This window comes from Rhinolophus sinicus, linkage group LG06 (genome assembly GCF_036562045.2).
Source record: "Rhinolophus sinicus isolate RSC01 linkage group LG06, ASM3656204v1, whole genome shotgun sequence".
Lineage (NCBI taxonomy): Eukaryota > Metazoa > Chordata > Mammalia > Chiroptera > Rhinolophidae > Rhinolophus > Rhinolophus sinicus.
Genome location: NC_133756.1, coordinates 99660929 through 99678930, shown reverse-complemented (window position 1 = coordinate 99678930; position 18002 = coordinate 99660929). Strand labels below are relative to the sequence as shown.

The window sequence follows — 18002 nt, the reverse complement described above, 5'->3', positions numbered from 1 at the left end:
CAGATGATTTTTTTTTTTTTTTTTTTTTTTAGTGCATTCTGAAGGGCACATGAAGACAAATAACAATGAAAACCAGTTAAGATCTGACCTGAATCAGAGGAGTTTATTGTGTGAGATTTCAGTCTTGCAGCAGTATCTATTCATATTGCATTGGCTGATCAATGTACCGTATTTTGCCATATATGATGTACTCCCATGTATAGTATGCATCCAGGTTTTTGGCCCAAACTTTCAGGGAAAAAAAATCTTTCTTGTTAATTTTACTTCAAATGTTTATTTGTTTACATTTGATATTTGTATTTTTGTATTATAAAGGAATTTTAGCATTTATTTTTAACATAGTATGGTACAATAAATTTTATGTAACAAATAATTAAAAAACACAAGAACATATACAAGGTACAAGAAATTTTATGTACTGGTAGCAAATTTATGATATTTATGCATCAAAGAAGGCCAAGAATTCTTCATCATTGCAAGTTCCTTGTAAATTCAGCAAAACCAATTATTGTATTCCAGGGTATGATTTTGCATACGGATATCATTATTGATTTCTAGAGTTACACTTTTAAATCATAAGCATAAATAAATGAATATTAAACATTTATATAGATATGCAATTAGTACTACCCATGTATAATGTGCATCCTTATTTTTCCATCACAAATTTGGGCAAAAAAATGCACATTATATGCGGCAAAATACGGTATTTAGGCTGGGGTTCACTCCTTGTTTGAATATAATATCAGGAATAGAAAGAAATTCTATTAAATCGAGATTTGTATAACTAGAAAAGTATTTTTAAAAAGCACTGAGAGTCTACCGAATCCCCAAGTGAAGTTACATTCACTGTTTTTTTGTCTTATCTTGGACCAGTTAAGATGAATAGTAACTTCCTTATAATATGGCCTTCTGAGAATACGAAATTAAGTCATAGAAGAAAGCTGGCATCAGTCAAGGTTTACCCTAATTCTCCACTTGTTTTAATATTTTCACAAGTTTTTGTCCCTTGGTTCCATGCTCTTATCTAGATCCAAAACTATGATCCCTCCAGGAATTTTTATTCTGCCTAAATACCTGACATCATCAATCTTCTGCACAGCTTCTCATTTAGTCAATACTTTGGTCACTTTATCTTTGGTTTCCTTAGGCAAGAACTCTTCACTTGAGGTCTTAATTAAACTTTATCCCAATAGAACCCTAATGTTTTGCTTCTGTTTAATCAAAAAATCTTTAGTCCCATCTGAAGCACCCATTAGGTGTGGGGAGAAAAAATTGGTGTCTTTTATTTTGAAGTCTTCTAAGATGCATTAAAAAGGATGTAAAACACAAAATGAAAAATAAGTATTTTCTGCCACCTATCAATGACTTAGGTTCAACATTAGGCAGTCAGGAAATGTTTATTACTTTTTGTGCAAATGTGGCTTCAAGCTTTTTATAGCCTGGTCACCTGTGATTATAATGCAAAATATGTCTTTGTATGTAATATGTAATTGTATTTATTTAAAAACATTATTTTTTAATCCAATATTCTATACCAGCACTCTGTTTTACAAGGGAACATCTGCCATGCCAGGAAGCTCTCTTTTTTTCTAGATTTTTACTTGTCACTTTTTCATGAGTTTAAAACATGAAAACTAACCTGAAAACTGAAGAGTTAAGGTTTTATTATATTGTATTCCTCAGATTTTTCTGTATTTTCACAAGAGTTTTTAATACTTTAATTTTAAAATGTAGGATGAGAAGACATTATTTTCCTATAATAAACCATAGGAAAAACTATACTCCCCAAACCCATTATTTTGACTTTTACATTGTTTATTTAAGTTGCCCGTGCAGTTTGGGACAAGGTTCTTAAATTGTGAATAAACAATTTGCAAGTGTAGCTTGTATAGTTTATTCAATGTGTGTTTTCGATTTGTATCTTTACTTCCTTTTATCTCTGGCATATTTACCTTGACAATTTCTACATATGAAAACATGAGCAATTGTCATGATTTTTCAATTCTACTCTTTCACAATTGCTACTGAATTATATGGGTAGGGGGGAGAAGAGAAAAACAGAAACAACCTGAAAGAATCTACAACAAATTTATTTTATGAAACTTTGACTAGGCCTTGCGATGTACTGTGTCTTTGAAGTTAATCTTTAGTTATTTCCCTGAAACAATCCTTAGGATAATTGAGATAAAACATCCATATTTCCTCAACTCCACTATTTTAAATCTCCATAGATTCCCTCATCACAATGTTTATGAAGAATATAGAAAATATATAAAACAAACATCTACAAGTTCTCACCTCTTCGTATTATTTTATTCATGCTCTTTTCTTTCTCTCCATCCTAGCCTTCAGCACAAAACTTTTAAAAAACTATCCTGCATTCACTATCTATACCTATCAATCATAAATCAGAGCCACAATGTATCATATTCAAGCCTTTGTTTTCATCATCTTTTAAAAATACCTATGTTGAAATCCTTGTATCTAGTATTTTTTGTTCATTTTTCCAAATCATTTCCTACAACACTATGAGATTTCAGAATGCATTAGCTTAAAATGTTCAATGCCAAGGACTTCTGTAATTGCAATATTGCAAATAAGATGTTCTAAAATACACCTGTTACAAAACATTTAAAATGTCAAAACAAATATTGTAACAATTACCTTAAATGTGTGGATGAGCTGACAAGAAGATAACTCTTCTAAAGCCAGAAGATTTACAGGAGCATAAGACTAGAAAGGTCAGTGGGCCTCAACGTTATTAGTACTTCACCTCTAGCCTAGAGCTTCAGGTGTAATGGCCTCATGATCTACGGCTTATAAAGAAAAGGCTTTGGGTCTAAGACCAGAAGTTTACATGCCCTGAGAAAGGAGAAACAAACAAATAAAAATGATAATACTAAGTCTACCATTGGCCAGAAGACTGCAATATTTGTGTTAGATGTGAATATGAATGAAGAGAAGAAAAATTATAAAAGTGTCTCCTAAAAATCTAAATTATAGGCTGGACCATATGTTAGCCTGAGGCTGGAATTCACTCTATTTTCACATTCTGGAAAAACAAAACCAAACAAAAATCTATATTTTAACGTAAATTAGATCTGTATTGATAGTGTGTCCAAAACAACCAAAAATAGAACAGTAAGTTAAAATGGTAACCCAAAAAACTTACTTTCAAATATAAGGAGGAAATTAAACAATTTCAGACAAACTGAAACAGAAACACAATTTAAACCCAGAAACTGACGTATGCCATTTCTGAAGCATATACTCCAATAAGTAGAAAAGTCAAAATGTCTTTCCCAAAATGAAAGACTGAGAAGTAAAACAGAGAGTTGCACAAAATGATAAATGTGGATAAATCTACACAAATATTGAACATACAATGTAATAATTATAATTGCATAAATTATATTACTATTATTATATTACTATATTACTTACCTGTTGTTGTCTAATTAATCACTGAAAAATACATAAGCTAAAGCCACGGTAATGATTTATTATCTCTCACATCTTTTATGGGTCAGGAATTCAGGGGTAGATCTAGCTAAGGATCCCTCATGAGGTTTCAGTCAGATATTGGCTGGTGTTAGTTTTAATGAAACATTTATTTCCAAAATGTTTACTCACATTGTTGACAAGTCACTTCTTTCCAGTGGATCACTCCCCTGTGCTACTTGGGCGTCCTCATGGCATGGCCTCTGGCTTCTGTAGAGACCAAAGCAGAGACCGCAATGTCTTTTGTAGTCTAGCCTTACAAATCACACAAAAATCATATCCGTGGTTTTCTTTTGGTCATAGGACTCTAAAATAAACTTTAAAATTCGTGAAAATGTGCTTTTATAAAGACTCAAGATTATGAAGATGTCAGTCTTTCCCAGTTCACTCAAACCTTAACTGGGGTCTTGTATATGTTTTGAATAGTTGATTTGAAAAGAATCTGAGTGTAAATAATGTCTGAAACTTTCTGGGAGAAATAGAATATGTGGGGAGCACTGCCCTATCTTACATCAATAGAAACATTAATAGACACACTGTGAAGATTGACAAATCGTCTAATGAAACTGATAGAAAACTGATAAACAGACCCAATCATACAGGAAAACTTGATCCATAACACAATTGAAATTGTGGAAAAGCAATTGTCATTGGGAAATGATGGAGCATTTAACAAATTGTTATTATCCATATGAAAGAATAAGACATTAACTACTTGCTTCACACACACACAAAAAATCAATTCCAGGAAGAATGAAGATTTCTACATAAAGGATAAGCATTAAAGGTTTTAAAATGATAACCTAGGAAAATTTATTAATTTTGTGTAGAGAAGCTCTTAAGCAAATTACAAAAAGTGAAAAATTTTAAAAACAGATGATAGATAGATAGATATTGAAAACATTGAAATTAATCATGGTTATTCCTCAATGGCTACCATAAAGGGAAGAAAAGTCCAAAACATAAACTGGAAGTTTGATACTCATACAACTGACAAATTATTAATACCCAGAATATATTGAAAAACCCTACAAATTAATATGAAAATGGCAATTCAATAGCAAAATGGGCAAAGTAAATTATTGCATAACAGAATAAAAGTAGAAAAAATGCCCAGAAAATTATGAAAATCTTCTGCCCTGTTAACAAAATGGGAATGTTAATCAAAAGTAAAATAAAATATAGTTGAGCATGTGCATTATTATGAGAGAATGTTGATACAACTTTAGAAAGTTAATTTTATCTGATTAAGTTGAAAATATTCATGGTACACTAAGCAACACCATTTAAGAGATAAACTTTCTAGATTAAGAGTTTGTGCACATGTGCTCCAAGCAAAATGAGTGTGTGTATAAATTCACAAGAGGGAAATAACTTCTGCACATTTAATTACAGTACATATTTGACAGGGGAAAATTCATTGGGTGAAATAAATAATAGCTTAGAGGAAGTATGTTGACCAGCTAACTAGAATATTTGATATTCTAGAATTCTCCTTGTGCTTTGCTTCTTAAAGTGTGATACTTAAATCAGCAACTTCACTATGTCTATCGCCTGGAGCTTGTTAGGAATTCAAAATATCAGGTCCTATCCTACAGAATTAGGATATGCATTTTATGAAGATATCCTGGGTTGCATATGCACATTTTACACAGTTTGAGAAATGCTGCCATAGTAGAGATGAGTGAATCATCCATTCACAAGTTCTTAAATCTGTCTAGTGAGAGCCATCTCTTGTCCCTTTTTAATTCCAAGCTCAATGAAATGAAATATGTCATTATGAAATAATTTGCTTGCTATGGAGAAGATCCTCCAAAAACAACACAATCTAGTCTGTTAGGAAGTTGTTTCTAGTTATTTAGTAATGCTCATATTTTATTAATTTGTTTGTTGTGAATCTGTTTGATAAGGGTAAGTTTCTTGTTTCCATCTTTCTTTGGATAATGTAAAAAATTCAATTACTGAAAGTGGTAAATTTGAGAAAAATCCCTAGGCTAATGTTTCTCTAACATCTGCATTAGACTCAAATGTGGTACTAGTTTAAATGCAAATTCTTAAGCCATGTGTGTTATGTAATGAATCTGAATTTGCCAACGGATTTCTATGACCTATGTTTTCAACAAGCCCCACATTCTTAAAATTATAAAGCATTGGACTATTTCCTTAACAAACTCATCAAGAAACAAATACTCTAAGTTTTTTTTTTTTTTTCAGTTTTGTTTTAATGTGTTGTTTAACCTATTTATCAACTTTTAATTATAAACACATGTGTGTAAATTAATAAAGAACACTAAGGAAATAATTCTCATGACTCCCTGGTTCAAGAATGTCTGAGACTTCGAAGGCTTCTACTTTTCTTATATTTCCTATTGTTTTACTTATTCTTTATTACTTTAGGAGTTGAAAGCTAGACTTACACTCATAGCTATGTGTACAATGAATGACAGATATATATAAATAAATCATTCCAATATTTTTATATTTATCAAATTAATTATTTGATAGGATAATTATTCCTCATTTCACTTCATTCTTATTGTCACAGTCTCGTGTAGATGGGATGATTTCTATTTCATTTTTATTATTTACTATTTTACTTTTCTTGTGTTAATAAACAGGCTTCTTAATAGAGTAATTAGTGTGCCATGTGCTAGTAGAATGTCAGAAAAAAAATTGGCAAGATATTTAGACTTCAGAGAAAAACAGTTTCTTTTTATGTCAGTCATACAAAGGAGAACAATGAGCTATGTAAAAAATGATCATATAAGTAGATATTGTGGACAAATAATGGCCATATACTAAACCTGACAAGCTGAGGGGAAGCTGCATGGCAGGCCCTACAAACTCAGAGACTGATATTAACCACATAGGATGGTCTGGACATAAAAATTCCTAAGTAAAAGCAGGTCATGGCCGGTAATTACATCCTTGGCCTGTAGTTTCCTTGACAAAAGTCAATCTTTACCTTAAGTGAGCCTGTCTATTGTCTTTTTGCATCTAAGATAACATGCCCTTGGAATGTGAGAGTGATTTTCGGACATCTTGGTACAACCCACCACACCAGAACGCTAGACTACAGAACCCCTCATTGTTATATTTTTCCCTGAATAACAGATCTATCTGTGCTGTACAATGTTAATTGTTAACTATCCTGTGCCCACCAATGCAAAAGAAGTATGTGTCTCTCCATTTCATTTTTTATCCAATTCCAGAGATTTCCGTTTTGCTTTCTCCCACCCTTTAATCTACCACCAATGTATTTCATGTAACCCTCTTTAAATCTTCTCCTTTGATTCTAAAGTACAAAATAAGCTGTGAAACTGCTATTTTCCAAAGCATTTTCTTAATCTGTTGAGATTTTGCTTCCAGGCAATTGTGTCAGTTTGGCTCAAATAAACTCATTAAACTTATGTACACATTTGGCCATTTCTCATTTTGACAATATCTATTAGTAAAATTATGTAATATTATTTTACTGTTGAAAATCAGTTACTAAAATTTACTAAAACTAGTCAAGTATATTAATATGCAACATTGCAAAGAGTTTTTGTGTAGCTAATATTATATAATTATTAAAACTATGGTATTTGAGAAGTTTCAAGTAGCACAGGCAAATACAAATTATTAATAATATTATGGTATTGGCTGGGCATATTCAACTGTGTCACCATTAAAAAAATAATAAATAAAACCACCACCACAATAAAACCTTCCTGACCTACAGATTACTTAAATGACTGAATCTGCATGCTAGGAAAAAATAAAATAATGGTAAGAATCAATGAGAGGATAGAGAAGCCAAAGTCACTGAAGAAATAATTTGTTGTTTGAGAACCCGAGATACCAATCATCATTAGGGAAATAACATTTCCCATTTACTGAAAATTATTTGAACCTAGGTTCTTTATTTACTGTTATTGACATGTATAATAGTAGACTTGAGAACCAGAGTCAATTGAAGAAAGAAACAGCAGCTTAATTACAAAGCTTGCTATCACTGCAATGGATTCTAATCTCAGATACTCAGAACAGTACTGAAATTCCCCCTTGCTTAACCTCAGTTTGTTTATTTCTAAGTGAAACCTAATTTGCCTCATGTTGATGATTTTAGAATAAATTATCTTAGATATCGTCACCACTATTACCACTTCAGGATGAAGGAAATAAAAGGTTTTATATGAAACCATGTGAAAAATAGTCAAATTAAAAACCTGAAAATTTATCTGTGGAGCAAATTAACCTAGATTATTTATGCTTAAAAACCCATTTTGGCCTTGAGCCACGTAGATCGTTTCTGAATGGAGACTGTTTCTTTTTTTCCACAATCTAGTGAAAAGTCCATGTTAATTTTAATGACTAATGTTCAATTATTTATTTTACTTTTGTTCTAAATACTTCATTTGTTTTGCTACTGTCTCTGCTTCTTGTTCTCATAAGAAACAAAATTCTTCCTTGAGCCATACAAGAATAGCCCCCAATTCAGGAGTCTTAAATTAAATGAAACGCCCAAGGGAAGTACTTTGTTTTTAAATTTTGTATTCTATATATAATGAGACTACAGTTTTGCCCTAGGCTAAATGTAGAAAAAGGAGTAAGATATTTTATTAGCTACCATTAAAAGCCATAGTTGTATTGTTTATAAGCAATGATCTATATGCCTTAATTTGTAAACTTCAACACCATTATTCTTGACCATATTTAAGTTTAAAAATTTAATTGCCTTCACTTCAAACTGTTGAGTAACTTTTTTAGGTCAAAATATTAATCATTGAATCTTATGACTCAATGTTTTTCCAAGGAAATGGTAGATAACAGATGTAGTGCCAATTCTAAACTACGATAACTAAAATAGAATTACGAAGAAAAAATGGACTCCAAAATACCAAGTTAAAAATGTATGACCAAAAGCACAGTTGCAAAAGGGAATGCATAGGAAGCAGGGATTTTGTGGTAAGATTGACTTAAAAATGACAAATTTTTTATGTAAAACAAATACTAAAAGCCAAATTATCTAAGAAATTTAGTTTTTTGTGAATTTTTAAGAAATCTATTTAAAAGGGATACATTATACATGTTATGGCTAAATAAAATTAAGAAAAGATATATGTTATATAATGAAAAGAAAACTCTGTTCCACAGTTCTCATTCCATTACCAAAGGCAAACAGAATAAATAGTAGTTTGTGCATTTGTGCATATGTTTATGTGTGTGTCACTCTAGAAATTGCCCACACATGTATGAACAAATATATGTTTATATATGTATGTCTTCTTTATAGAAATGAAAGCTTATTATACATAATCTGATGAGGCAGAAAAGGGTTAATAAAAGTCAACCTGAAGGGAGACTGCCCAGGCCTGCATCCCCTCCCCAGGAACTGCCCAGGCTCATCCATTAGAAATAAATCTTAGGTGTCTAAAGCAACATAAAAAGAGGAGATAAGACCAACTGGTTTTAACTGGTTCTTCATAAACATGCAAACTGCCAAAACCTGCCCATTAGTTGAACTCTAGCCTAATTATAATGCAATTAGAATGGAATGAACATTAAGGCTTGCCTCCCCCGACACCCCCACCCACCCGTGGATTTTTCTGTAGTATTCTGGGTAAGAGCATGTGCAGAAAGAAACTAGTTATATAACCAACATATATCAATCAAATGACCTCAAAGCTAACCTAAAGTTAGGTGCAGTCCTCTGCCCTGGCAATGTCTAAGCCAGATTTTTTCTTCTTGAATAAACTTACTACCTTGCTCTCCTCATTTCAGGCTGAGTCTGTGAATTCTTTTCACCTTTTGTGGGCAACCAGGGGTTAATTCCAATGACACAACATAATCTTCTATATCTTGCTATTTTCACTCACAGAATAAATCATTCTGTATCAGTACATATAGACCTATTTCACTCCTCCTATCTCATTACTCCAAAGCTGACTTATAGTCCTTTGTATGGATGCTTCACAATTAATTTATTTATTCTCCCAATGAGCATTAATGATTTTCCTTCCGCTTACCTAACTGCATCAGTCAGAAAAATATTAAATAATAATGCAATAGTGGCATCAGGCTTAATGGAAGTCCTTCTAAAATTTCACCATTAAGCATGCTGATAGTTTTTCTTTATACACATATACACAGTCATCATGATAAGGCAGTTTCCATCTATTTATGCGGTTCTATTTTACTAGTATTTTTAGTAATTATTATATTTATATTTTTGTTTGATTATTTAGTTTTGTTTTTGCTTATGAGTTTTTAGCATTAATGGCTATTGGATTTTATGAAATACCTTACCTAAAATTATGTAATTATGGAGATGATCATTTTTTTCTTTGACTTACCAATATTATAGTTTATACACTTCTTAATATTCAAGTAGTCTCACAAATCTAGAATGAACCACCTAAGTCATGATATGGATATTTTATAAGACTTACTCGATTTTTATAGAATTTTGGCAAAATATTCATGACTGTATTGGTTTGTAGTGTTTTTTTTTTTTGTTATTTTTGTTTTTCTTTTTGTTTTTAGTACTAGTTTTGTCATTTTGTAAATATATCTCTGCTTTTGTTAAAAAAAGAACTTTAAAGTATTTGCTTGTTCTCTTTATTGTAGTGTTTCAAATGGTATTGAAATTGCATGATTTTGAGGTTTGTTAATAGTAACTTATAAAATCATCTGAAATGGTAAATTTAAGATAGGAGGAGGGTTATCAACAAGTTTTCCAACTTTTTCTATGATAACTGTCCTGCTTAGAATGTATATAACTTCATGGTTCTGGTCCCTATACTGAAATACATTCTTAAATATTCTAATAACAAAATAATGTTTCCTGGGGGGAAAAACCAAAGCGAAGCAAAACAAAGGCTTCATTAATTATTTCCCAGTGTAAACTCCATTAGTGGTGATCTTCCCAGTGTGTTTTGAATGGAATACTGACTACCACGCATACTTAGTTTTTTATATTTATCTCCTGTCCACTCTTCTAGTCTCATCTTTCACCAGTCCCACTCAGGCAGTGCAGTCATAAGGAAATACCTGTAAATTCCAGAGGTGTAATGTTACCCCATGACTTTGTGGATTTGCGTTTGTCATTTCCCCAGGCCTATAATTCAGGCCACGTTTCACCATTCTTGGGACACTTAGGAGATTAGTCTGACTTCATTTCTCCTCTCTAGTATTTTTCTTAGCATTCTTCAAAGATTTCTGTCAAGCAATTATCATACCTGTCATAATCATTGATTTGTATTTTTGTCTCCCTAACCTATGCTTCTAGTGCTGATGACAAGTAATATTTTTCTTTCTATCTTAAGCACTTAGTCTGTGGGATAATAGAGAAGCCTAAATTACTATAGGATGCAAAAGTTCAGTTGATAAACATTGAAAAAATTGGCAAACTTTACAACTAAAATAAGAATTTTTGTCATGTTGAGAATTCCATTGTTTTATTTTTTTCTTATTTTATTCCACGAGCTTATCTTCAACTTCTAGTATTATTTAATATTACAATTAACTTATATAAGAACTTTTAAAAAGCACCATGCCCCCCAAAAAATAAAAATCGGCAAACCAAGTCAAGCAAAACAAAGCTAAGTTTACTTAGCTTTAATTTCTCCAATATAGTCATGAATCGCTTAATAACAGGGATATGTTCTGAGAAATGCGTCTTTAGGCAATTTCAACATTGTGTGAACATCACAGTGTGCACTTTCACAGACCTAGTAGTTGGTATAGCCCACTACACACCTAAGCTAGATAGTGTAGCTTTTTGCTCCTAGACTACAAACCTGTACAGCATGTTACCATATTGAATTGTAGTCAATTGCATTATAATAGTAAGTATTTATGTATCTAAACATATCTAAACATAAAAAAGTAAACACAGTGAAAATATGGTATAAAAGTTTAAAACAGTCCAACCTGTGTAGGGTACTGACCAGGAATGGAACTTACAGGACTGAAATTACTCTCAGTAAGTCAGTGCGTGGATGGTGAGTGAATGTGAAGGCCGAGGACTTTACCGTACTCTACTGTAGGTTTTATAAGCACTGTGCACTTAGGCTACACTAAATTGATAAAAACATATTTATCTTTGTTCATAAGAAATTAACCTAGTTTAGTACAACTTTTTATAAACTTAATTTGTTTTAACTATTCAACTCTTTTGTAACACAGCTTAAAACACACATTATACAGCTGTACAAAATATTTTCTGTCTCTCTCTCTCTCTCTCTCTCTATCTATATATATATATATATATATATTCTATAACCTTTTTATTTTTAATTTAAATATATATATATATATATATATATATATATATATATATAACTTTTTTAAGTTTTCTGTTAAGACATAACTCAAGTCAGGATCATCAATATCGCAGTTTTCTGTCTCCACAACTTGTCCCCATGGAAGGTCTTCAGGAACAAGAATACACATGGAGCTGTCATCTCTTATGATAATAACGTCTTCTTCTGGAATATATCTTGAAGGATGGACCTGCCTGAGTCTCTTCTTGAGGAGCTGTCACTCGTTTCAGAAATATGTCCCTGGCAGTTTGCTGTTTTTTTTTTTTGTTTGTTTGTTTCTTACAGATTTCCCTGTAAGCACATAATGCACTATGAACATCCCTCTCTATTAATGAAAACATTTCTGTATTTGGATCCATGTTTTTAAATTTTAGGTCTGTCAGGCGGGGGACCCTGCTTGCTGCGCCATTTGTCAGGCGGGGCGGCCTGCGGGGTCTCTGGTCCCGCTCCCCACACAAGAACACAGGATATGGTGAGGCCAAAAAGGAACACCCATGGAGCCATAGGTAGGGGAGTCATACCACTATGGTCTCACTGGAGGCTGAGTTCACCCGACGTTCGACCTGCTGTCCGCTTTTCTGCCAACCGACAGACGACTCTCCTCCACTCTACTCAACTCTGCTCCTCGGCTCTCCTCCGTAGCCGCAGCAGTTATACTAGCGGCCAATTGGCCAACTGGCCACAGCTGACAGCCAACCAGCCTCAGCTGACGGCCATCCACTACCCGAGCCAGCACCCCTCCACGTGAGGCCGAGAGCCTGTAAACTACTTTCTGGGGCTCTGTCCCCACAAGGTCTGCAAAAGCTTCTGCTAAACCCTTCACTGTGAATTTTCTTGGGGTTTCTTCTTTTCCTTCTCCTGTAGTTTCCTTTTCTCTTGCATCTTCTTCAGCTATCCATTCCTGTTCCAGTTCCAACAATTAATTAATCAATTCCTCTGGAACCGCCTTGAAGAACTTGTCAATGTCAGCCTCATCCACACACAGGTTAAAGTTGTTTGCTAGCTGAACCGCAGCTTTGTTGATTTGTGCAACCTTCTAATCCTTTGCAAATATTTGAAGTAATGGACAGACCTTTTTATTGTCTTCTTCCAGTTGCCAGTCATACACTCCTTGGTGACTTCACCCAAAACACCAGCAGGTTCTTCAGACAGACATGGATGTTGTAACCGTTCCAGAACTGCATCAGCATCTTCTTAGTGTCTTCCTCAGTTGCAGCAACAGACTGGCAAAGATCTCCCTCAGGTGGTAAGTCTTAAAAGCTGCTATAACTTCTCAATCCATTGGTTGTATAAAAAAGGTGGTATTCGGAGGGAGAAACACCACTTCGATATTAGGAAGAAAATCACCAATAAAAGGAAAAGGCCCGAGGGTATTATCAACAGTAAGTAAAACCTTGAAAGGTAGGTAAATCTCCAAACAGTACTTCTCCATTTTTCTAGCATAGACATTCAGAGGGGAATCTGGGAAGAGGAGCTCAGTCATCCATGACCTGTCATTGCTCCCTGTAGTTCACTGACAGTGTGTGCTTATTGATATGCTTGAAGGCCCTGGGGTTCTCACTGTGTCAGATCACAAAGAGTTTCAATCCGTAGCCCGCAGCATTGCCCTCAAATAAGATTAGTATCCTATCCTTAAGAGCCTTAAAAACTGGCATTGACATTGCCTCCTGGTGGATGAAAGTCCTTGCAGGCATCTGTGTCCAGAATAGGGTGGTTTCATCCATACTGAGTATTTGCCCTGGCAAGTAATTTTCCTCCACAATATGCTTATCTAGTTTCCAAACATTCTTCAGCTAGGTTCACAGCAGTACTCACAGATTCACCACTGACTTTCCTATTATGTAAAGAATAGTGATTCTTGAATCAATTAAACTACCCAGAGCCAGCAGTAACTTCAACATCATAGACAGGTCCAGCCTTTTCTTTAAACACTGCAAACAAATCTTGCTTTGACCATGATCATCATGATGCTGGGAGGGATACTCTTCTGTGTCTGGTCTTCTATCCAGGTCATTAGAAGTTTCTCCACGTCTGACAGAGCCCCTTCTAAAATTTATGTTAGTCTTATTGATGTTAATGAAGCAGATCCTTTAACAGCTTCCATCACTTTGTTCTTGTTCTTTAAGATCCTAGCTCTAGTGGACTGGGACATGTCAGACTGGGGATCAATAACCATCACTGATTTTTCCACCTTCATAGTCCTTGAACACTTTCAATTTTCTCTCCAGGTCAATTTATTGATATGGCCTCTTATTGGCAATATTAGTAGTGGACTCTGTGTGCTTAAGGCCCCTGATGAACACAACAGAAGATTAAATCAAGCATAAGAGAAAATGATGCAATCAAGAGATCAGATAAATATAAGATGTAGGAGGCTATTGCTGTAATAATTTGGTATACTGTTTTACAACAAACATTTTTTTTATTCAAATAAGTAGAAAAAGTACACTCTAAAATAACAATAAAAGTATAGTAAAGTAACATAGTTGTTTATTATCATTACCAAGCATTATGTACTATATATAATCGTATGTGCTATATTTTTATATAACTGGCAGTGCAGTAGGTTTGTTTATACCGCCATCACCACAAACACGTGAGTAATGCATAGTGCTATGACATTACAACTTCACTAGGTGAGAGGAATTTTTCACCTGCATTATCTTATGAGACCACCCTTCTATATGCAGTCTGTTCTTGACTGAAACATTGTTACGCAGTGCATGACTATATGTAGAGAAACTTCAATCACACTCTCTATTAACCACCTAGCAATTCCCTGACAACCCAAGAAAAAGAAGACAGGGACTAGATACTATCATCTCCATTTTATAAGTGAGGAAAATAAAGGCAGATAACTGAAATGCTTAAGATCACATTGTAAAGCAAATTAGAAGTTGATATGCTTGGCTTTCAGTTTTCAGGAATAAAAATGAAAGTCACTATTCACTTCATAATTTTCTTATTGAAAATTAACTAGTATCTTGCATTTGAAAAAGGTGATAGATTACAATATTGCAGTCTTATAACCTATGATTCTGAAAGTTTTCTTGAATGCGTACCAGAACAACAGAACAACAAAGTTCACGTTTCAGTCATTGTTTTACTTAAAATTGAGGGAAGAGTTAACCAGGAATTGTGTCTGAAAGAGAGTCAGAAAAAGGAAATGCCTATTTGCACTGTCAAAAACCTCCAGGAAAGGAAACATAATTTGGACTTAAGGAAATAATGGTGCCACTTTGAAGAGAGTTTTTCTTTTTTTTTTTTCTTTCCTAGTAATTGGATTTACTCAGTGAACTGATATAGTAAAAATTATATTTTTAACATACAGACAATAACCTATGCTCTGAATGTAAGAAATTTTCATTTCTGATCTGCTCATGCAATTTATTTTCTAGGTTAACCCTAATTCTCCTATATTTTCAGTAGTTCAGCTAGATATATTTTGATGATATATAATCTATATACCAACTATTTCTTCAACACTAATCATATATCTATCATTAAACCCCTTTGTTACATTTCCCTCCTTTAACTTCTCATCCTCCTACAGGAGCAAAGGAGGAAAGAAAAAACAAGAAAGAAGGCAGGAGTGGTATTTATTCAAAAAGTGAAATAAATTAAGACCAGTATCTAAACAGTCTGCAGAATCCATACAACTATTTTCTCTTGAGGTCAAATATAGTATAACTCACAAAATATTGGAGAGAGGCTTTCAAATGATTTTTTTTCTTCTCTCCAGCAGTAACTCTCTATTCTTCATTTAGGCCGTACTAAATGCATACATATGTGAACAGAGATCACCAAGTAAAATCATTTATGTAAGGGGGACACAAATGGAGCTGCAAGGCCATGAAATTATGTTCCACCAAGCATGTCTCTCCATATATTTTTGAACTTCTCAGCTGGGCCTGGACCTTATCTCCCTCACCATGACAACCAGTTAGATCATCTATATTCTTTATTTTAAAAGAGCCAACCCCTTTTGCCAACCAGCATTCTTTATTTGCTTGTTGAGCTCAACCAATCCCAATTAACCTAATCTTAAACCTTTCCCTAACCTTATTCCTTCATTTACATAAAGAGGGCCAGATTGAGAATGACACATTTAACCAGAGCCTTTATAAACCTTGCCTTTGCTCTCTTCAGAGCACTCCTCAGCCTAAATTTGTGAATCCTGGTTCCAAACTCTGACACTCAAATAAGTGCTTTTAATTTTTCTTTTGGCTTAAACCTCTTTCTTGATTTACATGTAAAAATGACTTCTGTTGTTTATGATATTAAAAACTATATGGGGGATTTTAATTGCTATAATGCATTAATCCGGTGTTAACTTTAATTATTACTTAATTCTATGAGAGTTCAACATTCTAATCACTGGAGAACTATATACATGGATATACATTTATATATATACATATATAAATATATACATATATAAATATATATAAATATATATAAATATATATATATATATATATATATATATATATATATATATATGGCATTTGAAAAAGATGATAGTTTCCAATATTGCAGTCTTATAACCTACGATCCTGAAAGGTTGCTTGAATGCATATCAGACCAACACAACAAAGCTCACATTTCAGTCACAGTTTAACTTAAAATTGAGGGAGATGTTTACCAGGAAATGTGTCTGAGAGAGTCAAAAAAAGGAAATACCTATTTGGACTATCAAAAAACTCCAGGATATATATCTATATCTATATATAGATATAGATATATAGATAGATAGATAGATATAGATGTAGATACAGATATAGATATTTATATTCATATATATATATTTATACATATATACATAAAAAACTATATATGGTTATATGTGTGTTTGTGTGTATATATATATATATATATATATATATATATATATCCATATATAGTTATACATATACATATATTAATAGAGGTAATTCTGATGTTTCATATGCCACCAATAGAAATTAAAAAAATCAGTAAATCTTGGCTTTATTTCAACAAGCACCAAAATAGAAATTACTAGACATTTCAGAGTCTATTTAGAATTCAGTTGCAAAAGCAGATTCTCTATTTTTCTATCATTAATAAAGTCTATGCCTTGTAAAATAATCAGAACATGAATAGTTTGTGTCTAATTTTCTACTTTAAGCTTAAGAATTTTATCTAATGTTGAGAATCCAACATCAATTGCCAGCAAAAATAATATGTATTCTTATTTCATTTTTGTTTGGATTAGATACTGATGGCACAGCAAAAATGAAACTATGATTGTAAAATAAACAAATACAGGTCATTCTTTTCTTGCTAATATACCAACCCAATTGTTGTGCATCACATAATAAACAGTTTTATATGCACGTTATAGAAAATGCTTAGCATATAGTTCATTTGCCGTTATAAATATGCCAGGAAGCTTTGGATGACAGGTAATTCACAAATACAATATCCTATACTAATTTAACCAGGATGGAATAGAGGAACAGTAATCAGAAATGATTTCACATTCTGCTAACTTTCTGAGTTGAAAATAGTATCTTCTCCTGGGGGGACATGTTGTGGCAGTCTTAAACTAACAAGATCTACATTACACCATCTCTCATGAGAAAGAGGGATCTAACAACACAGCTTTCCATTATCAAGTAAAAATACCTAGGAAGAAAAGGACAATTTGAAATGGAAGCAGAACTGACTCTGGGTGGTGAACACACAATGTGATATATAGACGATGTATTGCAAAATTGTACACATGAAACCTATGTAACTTGACTAATCCCTGTCACCCCAATAAACTTTAACTTAAAAAAAAAAAAAAGGAAAAGAAAGAAAGAAATGAAAGAGGCTGCAACCTCAAGGACAAATAGAACTCCATGCCCTGTTTTAATTATAACTTCTGTTTTTCTGTTTAAACTTATTTACACATTTATTTTGATAGATTCCCTCAGCTCTCCCCACCCATTTTTCCCCCTGAGCAACTGTTTCTTGATACATATTTTGCATAAATCCAAAAAGTACTCCATGGATACTAATGAATAATTATGTTGACATTGAATTCCCTTATTTTATGTTGGGCACCTTGTGAGTGCTAAAAGAAATTCAAGAAAGAGTATTTATGAGGGTGACATTAATAAAGACTTTATGTATTGTACAAAATTAAAGGCAGTCTTATTCTAAAGAGGCAGCAAATACTGA

The 18002-nt window shown here is 33.0% G+C and overlaps 1 long non-coding RNA gene across 3 annotated transcripts in view; it reads right to left on the bottom strand.

Moving 5' to 3' along the window:
* LOC141572197 (uncharacterized) overlaps positions 1–18002 on the bottom strand; it is an 839411-nt gene that overhangs the window by 439739 nt on the left and 381670 nt on the right. For all 3 annotated transcript variants that reach the window (XR_012497419.1, XR_012497417.1, XR_012497418.1), the window contains exon 5: positions 3637–3714. This is a non-coding gene — a long non-coding RNA (uncharacterized LOC141572197). The remainder of the gene's footprint in view (positions 1–3636; positions 3715–18002) is intronic.